At 43.0% G+C, this 9330-nt stretch overlaps 1 long non-coding RNA gene across 1 annotated transcript; it reads right to left on the bottom strand.

Moving 5' to 3' along the window:
- Window positions 1-1048: 1048 nt before the first annotated feature.
- Window positions 1049-7592, bottom strand: LOC114204817 (uncharacterized). Its single transcript, XR_015768265.1, has 3 exons — window positions 7116-7592; window positions 2672-2864; window positions 1049-1683 (listed from the first exon to the last, which is right to left on the bottom strand). It is a non-coding gene; the product is annotated as an uncharacterized LOC114204817 (long non-coding RNA).
- Between the last annotated feature and the right edge of the window lie 1738 nt (window positions 7593-9330).

Here is a 9330-nt window from a genome sequence, read left to right as displayed (position 1 = left end):
AACGAACCAGGTTTGAGATGTCCAGAGACAGAAACTAGTTGGTGGGAAATTAGCACAGTCATCAGATGGGTAAAATTCTAAGTGGAGGATTTGGTTCTCACTGATGCATAGGCCAAAGGGAAGGTTCTGTCTTGGTATATGCTGCACCGTGCATCATATACATTTATAAATGCACCTGAATTGTGTCCCACAAAAAGATAGGTTGAAGTCCTAACCCCCTGTACCTGTGAATGTGACCTTATTTAGAAATGGGGTCTTTGCAGATATAATTAAGATGTCAGTTAAGATAAAGTCACACTTACATACTTTCTCATATTGAAGTCGGGCAGCCCCCTAACCCAATGACTGATGGTCCTTTAAAAAGAAGGAAGCAAGGACACAGACACACCTGGAGGAGGCTGAAATTAGAATAGGGCAGCCGCAAGCCAAGGAATGCCATGGCTGATGGCAATACCAGAAGCTAGGAAGAGGTGAAGAAAGAATTCTACCCAGGGTATCAGACAAAGCATGACCTTGCCAACACCTTGATTTTGAATTTTGAGCCATCATAACTGTGAGAGAATACATTTCTGCTGTTTCAAGCTAGCTGGGTCACAGCGCTTTGCTACACTAGCCCTAACCAACTAATATGGCACCTTACTTTTTCTTTTCCTATTTTCCATAAGAAATCACATGAAAGAGAACTGTGTTCCAAGGGCACAGACCTAAGGCAGTACTAGCAACAGTGAGTGTATGGAATTACATATTCTTTTTTTTTTTTAAGATTTTATTTATTCATTTCAGACACAGAGATACACAGAGAGAGAGAGAGCATGAGCAGAGAGAGGCAGAGGGAGAGAGAGAAGTGGGCTCCACACTGAGCCAGGAGCCTGATGTGGGGCTCGATCCCAGGGCCCTGGGATCATGACCTGAGCCGAAGGCAGATGCTTAACCATCTGAGCCACCCAGGCGCCCCTGGAATTACATATTCTTGGGATGTAGTTTTTGAATATGGGTGATGTTTGGTGGGGTCTGAAGCCAACAGCCAAGAAAGAATTCTTGAGACATCTTTGGTGCAAAATGGTGGTTTTATTAAAGCATGGGGCAGGACCCATGGGCAGAAAAAGCTGCTGCCCCAGCATGTGAGGGGCAAGTGATTATATACTTTGGGGTGGGGTGAGGGGAGTAAAGATAAGGGAAGTTCCAAAAGGATTTTCAGATGCTAAAGAAGACTCATAAGTATCCTAGAGGCCTGGCTATTGTCAAGCTAAGGTAGTTTTTCCCTCTAGCAAGACATTAACATGAAGACAGCTGGGAGCTTCCTGGAGGAAGGTTATACTTTGCCGGCCTCAAGTATTTGTCAATGGGCTGCAGGTTATAAGGACAATTAATTTTATCTACATTTCCTTCTGCCTTTGTTTCCCACATCATACCCCCTGAACAATTTTTACCCTTAAATCTTTAAGGTTGTTGAGGGTGGAAGGTCTTATCTTCGGTAACTTCTTCCTGCTGAAGAGGGGTATAGCGATGTCCTTACTTATGGGTCAACATTGGTCAGTTGGGGAGTTTATCTATAGGTGTTACCAATGGCAGCGGCAGCCAATCCAAGGTCAACAACATATATGAACCTCCTTAAGTAGAAAGGATCATCTGTCAGCTGGAAGTTACGACAGTGAAGGAGTCTTGGCACCAGGAAGGGAGACACTGGAAAAGACAACAAAAGGAGGTTACTGTTTTAAAGAGAAAGAGAAGCCTAAATAAAAAGACCTTTGATAATTAGTGTTTAAACCAGTGCTTTATTGTTGTTGGAAGAGAAATTTGAGGTCTTCCACAGGTTCACAGGAATAAGAAGGCATGTTAGTTTGCTCATTGGTTTCCTGTGAAGGAGATCCAGGTTTTATTCTAGATACATGAGCCCATAAAGAGTGCCCCTCTAATTTTACTGCAGTGGGTGGATATAATATGACCTGGTAGGGGCCCTTCCATTTTGGAGTTAAATCCCCTGCTGTGTTAGACTTCCAATCCTTTCAATAAAATGGTTTATAGGGGGTGGATTGCTAGTGACAGTCAGATCAGGTTTAGGGAGGATATGGTTTGCATATTCATTTAGAGATTTATGAATTAACCCGGCCTCAAGTGAATAATTTAACAGAGCATTATAGTCTCCATCTATTGATAGGTCTACAGTGAAAAAAGTTTCCATATAGTAACTCAAAAGGACTTAACCCTATTGTTGTTTTGGGCCAATTCCCCCTTCTAAGAAGCCCTACTGGTAAAAGAGTAATCTAGTTTTCTTGAGTCTCAATGCTTAAAATCTAGTATCTACAAAGATGTGTTACTGAAACATTTTCTCTCTATAACAACCCCCATTTTTAATCAGAGATAGCCAAATCAGGATTAATTTATTTGTATAACAAGTCCAATTTTAACAAACTTGGCCTAATGATTTACACAAGCTCAGCAAGAATAGGAAGAGATCATATAGATCTTTTAGGATTTGCTTTGCTGGAACGTTTTTACAAGGAATCTCTAGGTTGAACTTTTAGTAGCCTCTCCAGGCCAGAAGCCAAGCCAAGTACTTGCCATCAGACATGCCTGAAATACCTGTAGATTTGGACAAATTCCTCTTCTTGAGATCCCCAAAGTGTCCAGAGGTTCCTGCACCTGCCAGGAAGTGACATTCTTTACTCACCTGGTGAGGCTGCTGGGAACTCTGTAAGCAGGAATCAGGCCAACATTTCCAAGGGGCTCTATTTGCGCCATGCCTCATAAAGTCAACCTTAGTTTCTTAAAGCTGTACGATCATATCTGAGTCTATGCATGTCTCTCAAATAGGACATTCCAATCAAAGCCTTGGTAAAATAACCAATGTTTCCAGTGGTGTCCTGTTATAAGGAGAACACATTCTTATTGAACTTACACAAATGACTGTAATTGCCATGGAAGAAAGAATACTTACTGAGACCTTTTGAATTTCAGGGGGTTCAGGTAGAGAGAAAAGTTAAATGCTTCAGTCTGGGGGCACCTGGGTGGCTCAGTCAGTTGGGCATCTGCCTTTGGGTCAGGTCATGATCCCAGGGTCCTTGGATCAAAGAGCCCCATGTCACTCTCCCTGCTCAGTGGGGAGCCTGCTTCTCCCTCTCCCTCTGCCACTCCCCCTGCTTGTGCTTGCACTCTCTCGCTGTCAAATAAATTAATAAAATCTTTTTTTAAAAAAATGCTTCAATCTGTTCACAGAGGAATAGTTTATTATTTCTGGATATCATTGCTCTCTTAAGGGAACGTTTCCTTAGGCCGGAAGAGCAAATATTAGAGAACCAGCAATATTTCAAACAAGAGTCATAAACTATAACCTTCCTCAGTTTAGGTAGTCCTGGAAATTCTTACCCATTTCAATTTTATCATCTTAAAGATATTGAATACCTGTGTTTGTCCTAAAAGTTCTTTTTATGAATCCCCTCGGAGATCAAACATGTTTAACAAGAGAATAAGAACAATAACTGTAAAAAAACTAAAAAATGGACATGGTTAAAGATCTGATGAGAGACTGATTACAACATAGCTGGCAAGGAAATCTGGTTATTTCTGTGACATATAATACTTCAATAATCAGAACACATAACACTTCAATAATCAGAACACTAAATAATTGCCTCAGGCCAGAACATATTAAAACTTTAGGAACTGCATATCATCTCTAGAGTAGTTACAGCATTTACCCAAGCAATACAATCTAAGGCTTATTATCTGTTTAACAGTGCTTCCAGAGTAGCTTAACATACCAAATAAAAAGGCCTAATGAGATAAAGAGCCTTCATTTACAATTTAAATCTTGGGAAGTTTTAAATCACATGCCTGAATAAGATTACAGATCATTACAAAACTTAGAATTTTTATTTAACCAAGATGACAATAAGCGATTCCAAAGGCAAATACATAGGGTTATATAGTTGTTAGCAAAACTTAGCTCTTTAATATTGAGACGTTTTAACCAAAGACCTGATAAAGACAAAACATAGAAACTTGTTTTCTGGGCAGACAAAAGAGAAAAAAACCTTTGTTTACATTTTATCAAGAGCAGACCAAAAATTAAAGAAAACTTTGTCTTTTGAACAGAGAGTAGAATTTCGCACTCTTAGAAAGCTTAATCTCCAGTGAAGACTAAGTAGTAACCACTGTGAACTGTTTCACCAGAATTCTTTAGATGACAAATGTATGAATCTATTAAGCACAAAGCAGGTTTACCAACAAACTTAAATATCCTTAGTTTCTTTGCAGTAAGAAGTCAAAAGTGCAAACCTACGTTCAGTAATCAATGATTTAGCACTTTATCCCATTTGTAAAAGACCTAGATGTCCAATGAATTCAATCCCATTTATCATCCAAGCAAAACTTTCAAGTTTCAGGTTACCAAAGACTTTGAAAGCTATCTTAATTACCCATGAAAACTTGGAGACAATTAACTGCCATTTTAGTCATCTTTTTACTAAAATTGCAACAGAGATAACATGAGCTTTGTTAGAAGATCTTGGTAGAATAAAAGTTTCACATTTAATGCTGATAACTTTAAAGACAGGTCTATATTAATTAGACCAACAAACTTAAGTTAGTTTAAATACATAATTTTATATTCCACCTGGATCCATTTTTAAAAGTCAATTTGTTCCCCATTGTCAATTTTTACCTGAGACACTGTGGGGAAATCCAGAGTGGGTGGTGTGAGGTCCAGGGGGTGCTCTTCTTCTCTCCTTAATAGTGAGGGTGGGAGGAGGAGCCAATGGAGGATGGTCTAAAAGCCAGTTATGGAGGCCGCCCCCAAAGTGGCGCAGAAACAGGAAGAGGGAGAGGCAGAAGAGGTGAGGTGCTGCCAGAAGGCAGACTAAAGAGGGTTCCGGGTTCTAGAGCTCATCCACTTGGACAGATGAGCAAACGCCTTGTTTTTTTCCCACCAACAAGGCAGTCCATGTCGGGCCGGAGAAGACAGGGAATTTCCCAGAAACAAAGGGAGTTTCAGCAGCTGCTTGGGAATATTTCTTCAAGTCCCCATCCTGAGGTAGACTAACCAGAGACAGTTGGTTCCAATTGTAGCCATTAACACAGGAAATGAATTAGGGACCTGCCTCCCACGCTCCGCTAGAGTAACCTGAGTCTATTAGGAGGAACAGTTGAGAGAGAGAGAGAGAGAGTCAGTGTCCCCATTGCTAAGGATGGCCTGTGTTTCCTCCAGTAACTTGGGTTTATTGGGAGGAGGCCTATTTAGATAATTATCATCTAATATATCAAGAGGGGGTTTACTGGTCTGGTTACTACCAAACGTGTTCTGCAAGAGGCCCTATGATCCCTGAAAGCCTGGATGGACCTAGGGTTCCTCAGGCTATTTGCCTGTTTCTTGAAGAAGAGATCTAACTGATAGATCCTACTGAGGCCATGCAGTACCTTACTTAAATTTTACAATCGGAATGGTTTCCAGTGGGTTAAATGGCATCCCATGGGAAAGTCCTTGGGGACTGAAGAGAGAAGGTCCATTACCAAGAAACCCACCCCCCAACTCCTGGTGGCATCACATGTGCAGGATATATCAGAGGTTCCTGGTGTCAAAGTGATCCAAGGTGTCCCTCGAAGGAAATCGCTATGATCACTGCTTGCCGTAAAGGCCCTGTAGGAGGGAGGCCTGCCCTCCCCCTAATCCCCCCACACTCTACTTTCCCTCTAGACTGCAATGGGCGTATGGACCAATTATGCCTTGCCATGAATGGCACGTGCGCCTTGGCTTGCCTCGAAAGCCATGTAGAACCTGCCGTTTTTAACCCATGGAACACACTAGAGAAGTTTTACACAAGGAAATTACCCAAATTTGTAACTTTAGTTAGTAGACATTTCTGACAGAAAACAGTAAAGATAGAAATCCATCATGATCTAAGCAACATTCTAACGTATGTAGTCTTTACAACCAACTTCCCTAGGAAACGGTCCCCAGTTGGGTTTTAATTCCGTTGGGTACTGGTTTCGGCTGGCTCCCAGCGGAGGTCTCGAGGCCAGAAGCAGCTAGACCAGAGATGTGGAGGTGGATCATATTAGACCAACGAGGAGGAAACCTCACAGGGGGGTCTTAAGATTGGCAGACGTGCTAGTCACTTAGGTGGCTGTCCCATGCCCAAGATAGACAACTTTGTATAAGGACAGGAGTAAAGAGAGGTCATCAAGTTTTGGGGTCTTATTACCATTCCGCTCAGGGTACTAACTTCCAGCCAAAAGGCAGCCTTTCTCCTCCCTGTAGAGTAGCCTTGTGGTAGAGGATTGCAGCCTGAGCAATCGGCATGAAAGTGTTCCAATGAGACCACAACCCTTGAAGGGCCCCTGGAATGAGAGTAAAGGGAGAGGAAAGTCCTCAGCAAGTTTGCACTTAAGCTGAGTCCAGATGAAGACTTGAGGACCTCATGTTGGGGACCAAATGGTGTAGTTTTTTAATCTGAGTGACGTTTGGTGGGGTCCAAAGCTGACGGCCAAGAAAGAATTCTGGAGATGTCTTCAGTGCAAAATGGTGGTTTTATTAAAGCATGGGGACAGGAGCCATGGGCAGGAGGAGCTGCTGCTGTCCCAGGATTGTGGGGGGCAACTGATTGTATACGTTGGGGGGTAAAGATAAGGGAAGTTCCAGAAGGATTTTCAGATGCCACAGAAGACTCGCAAGGATCCTGGAGGCCTGGCTACTGTCAAGCTAAGGTAGTTTTTCCCTCTAGCAGGGCATTAACATGAAGACAGCTGGGAGCTTCCTGGAGGAAGGTTATACTCTGCTGGCCTCAAGTATTCGTCAATGGGCTGCAGGTTGTAAGGACATTTAATTTTATCTACATTTCCTTCTGCCTCGGTTCCCCACATCACTTGCATCCCAACTATCAATCGTAATATGCACATTTAAATCAACCGTGATGAAATAAACATTGAATTTCTATTATCTCTTCAGAAAATTAAATTATAAAATTATTGTCATGTGGAAAAGCAATCAGAGTACACAGCAAAAACCATAGGAAAAGAGTACTCAGAAGTATGTCAGACAGTTATTTAATAAAAATAAAATGTTAATTTGTTCAAAAAGTTGTGTCTGTGCCCTAATCCCCAGAACCCATGAACATTACCTTATTTGGAAAAGGAGTCTTTGGGGGCACCTGGGGGGCTCAGTCAGTGAAGCGTCCGCCTTCGGCTCAGGTCATGGTCCCAGGGTCCCGGGATCGAGCCCCGCGTCGGGCTCCCTGCTCGGCGGGGAGTCGGCTTCTCCCTCTGCCCCTCCACCCTGTTTGTTCCCTCTCTCTCTCTCAAATAAATAAATAAAATCGTAAAAAAAAAAAAAGGAAAGGAAAGGGGGTCTTTGCAGATGCGATGAAATTAAAGACCTTGGGATGAGATCATCCTGGATTATCCAGGTGGATCCTACATCCAATGACAAATTCCCAGAGACACACAGAGGAGACAAACAGAAAAGGAGGAGGCAGGGGGGCAATGGAGGCAGAGTTTGGAGAGATACAGCTGTAAGCCAAGGAACACCACGGCATGCCAACAAAGCCAGGAGAGAATCCAGGAAGGGATTCTCCCCTAGAGCCCCTGGAGGGAGTGTGGCCCTGGGACAACTTCATTTCTTCCCAGAGACAGCCTTTGCTCCCCTTTGTCTGTGTCTTTTGTGTTGTTTGTCGTAAAAAGGAATTACCGTAAGGCGGCACTCCGGCCTAGGCCCTGTAAGCCTGCTGTCGGAGCACTTCTGCTGAGTTCACAGTTCCTATCAGATCAGCGTCTATTTAGACAAACTTGGCTGTGGGTCCCCTGTGTCAAAACAGGATGTGGTTTTTCCTGTTGTCTTGTTCTATGTCCTAAGAGTGTGGCTTTGTGACCAGTGAGAATATTCGCTCTGGTCTCTACCATCTGGAGGGTTCACTGACCAGGGTGGGTGTACCCTGTTGGCCAGTCAAGTAGATCAGTAACAGTCTTTGTCTGGTCATGCCGGCTGTCAGGAGAATTGGCCAGAAGAGGTCCCACCCCAGAAGGGGCCTTTGTTGTCCTAACCTTCCTTGCTTGTTAGTGCTGAAAAGTCCTATTCCGGTAGCGCCTGCCTGGTGACAGATTAGCAGATCTGTGGCTGGAAGCATCTCACATTTGTGCGAGATAGGAAACACCACAAACACCAAATCATTCTCACTGCCTATACAACAAAGGTCTTTGCTTTCTTACACTATTCTTGGGAGTAAACTTTGGATCATGAGGCTGCATCATTTATGCCCTCCCCAGGGACACCTTTTTTTTTTTTTTTAAGATTTTATTTATTTATCTGTCAGGGAGAGAGAGACTGAGAGCACACAAGCAGGGGGAGTGGCAGGCAGAGATCCCAGGACTCTGGGATCATGATCTGAGCCGAAAGCAGACGCTTAACCAACTGAGCCCCCCAGGCGTCCCTCCGGGGACACCTCTTGTGTCCATGGTAAAGTTTTATTCTAAGCCTGGGAAGTTGCTTCCAGGTCTTTCCATAAGAGGCTTCTTGGATTCACTCACTAGTGGAATAAGTATACTAATGGGGATCCCATTCATCAGTGACCAGATGATGGATCTTTTGAATTAAAAAAACTTCTATATCTGAAAAAAATTTTAGAGAGCTCTCATTCCAAACAGCTGCTTTATTGATATTTATGGGAAGATGAAATTGAAAGGAAGACATAAACAAGTATAATGGCTAGCCTTAGAGAATCCCTTCATAAAATGAAAGAATAGAAGTCAGAACAAGAATCAAAAACCAAATCTGACATAAATCCCACTTCTTACACTCACTCCTGTTTATGCCCAACTCCCTGTCCCTGACCCTTCAGAAGACCTGTATCCCTGGGCCCCTGGTCTAGGCCTCCTCCTTCAAAACCCAACCCCGGCTCCTCAGCTAATTTCCTTAAATCCTAAAACGCTAACTTCCCCAAAAGAACCCTTGAAGAACCACCTACCTACTTTATTTATTTTTTTTTTTACCACCTACCTACTTCAACTTCCCTTTCTTTACATGATTTACAGAGAGCACTTCTGCCTGATCGCCAGGCTCTTGGAATCCAGGTTGCTTGTGTAAATGCTGAATGTCAGGAAGCAAATCTAGTAAAAGTACCCAGGAAGGGTGATAAAGCTTGTGTGCCATGCCTTTTAATTCCTCTTATTTTCCAGGGCCTTGAAATCAAGCTCTGAGAGTTTCAGGCATTCCTGGGCAATGTCTTTACAGGTGTATCCTGAACTCCCACCACAAAGAACTCGCATCCCAAGGATTCTACCAAGTTTAGAGAGGAATTAGAAAGATGAGCAGTTATTCACAACCCCACTCACAGAGACCTT

Source organism: Eumetopias jubatus, unplaced genomic scaffold (genome assembly GCF_037043125.1).
Source record: "Eumetopias jubatus isolate StellerSeaLion01/CBP00866 unplaced genomic scaffold, mEumJub1_p1.0 scaffold_5, whole genome shotgun sequence".
In the NCBI taxonomy this organism is placed as follows: domain Eukaryota; kingdom Metazoa; phylum Chordata; class Mammalia; order Carnivora; family Otariidae; genus Eumetopias; species Eumetopias jubatus.
This window is presented reverse-complemented; position numbering and strand designations above follow the sequence as displayed.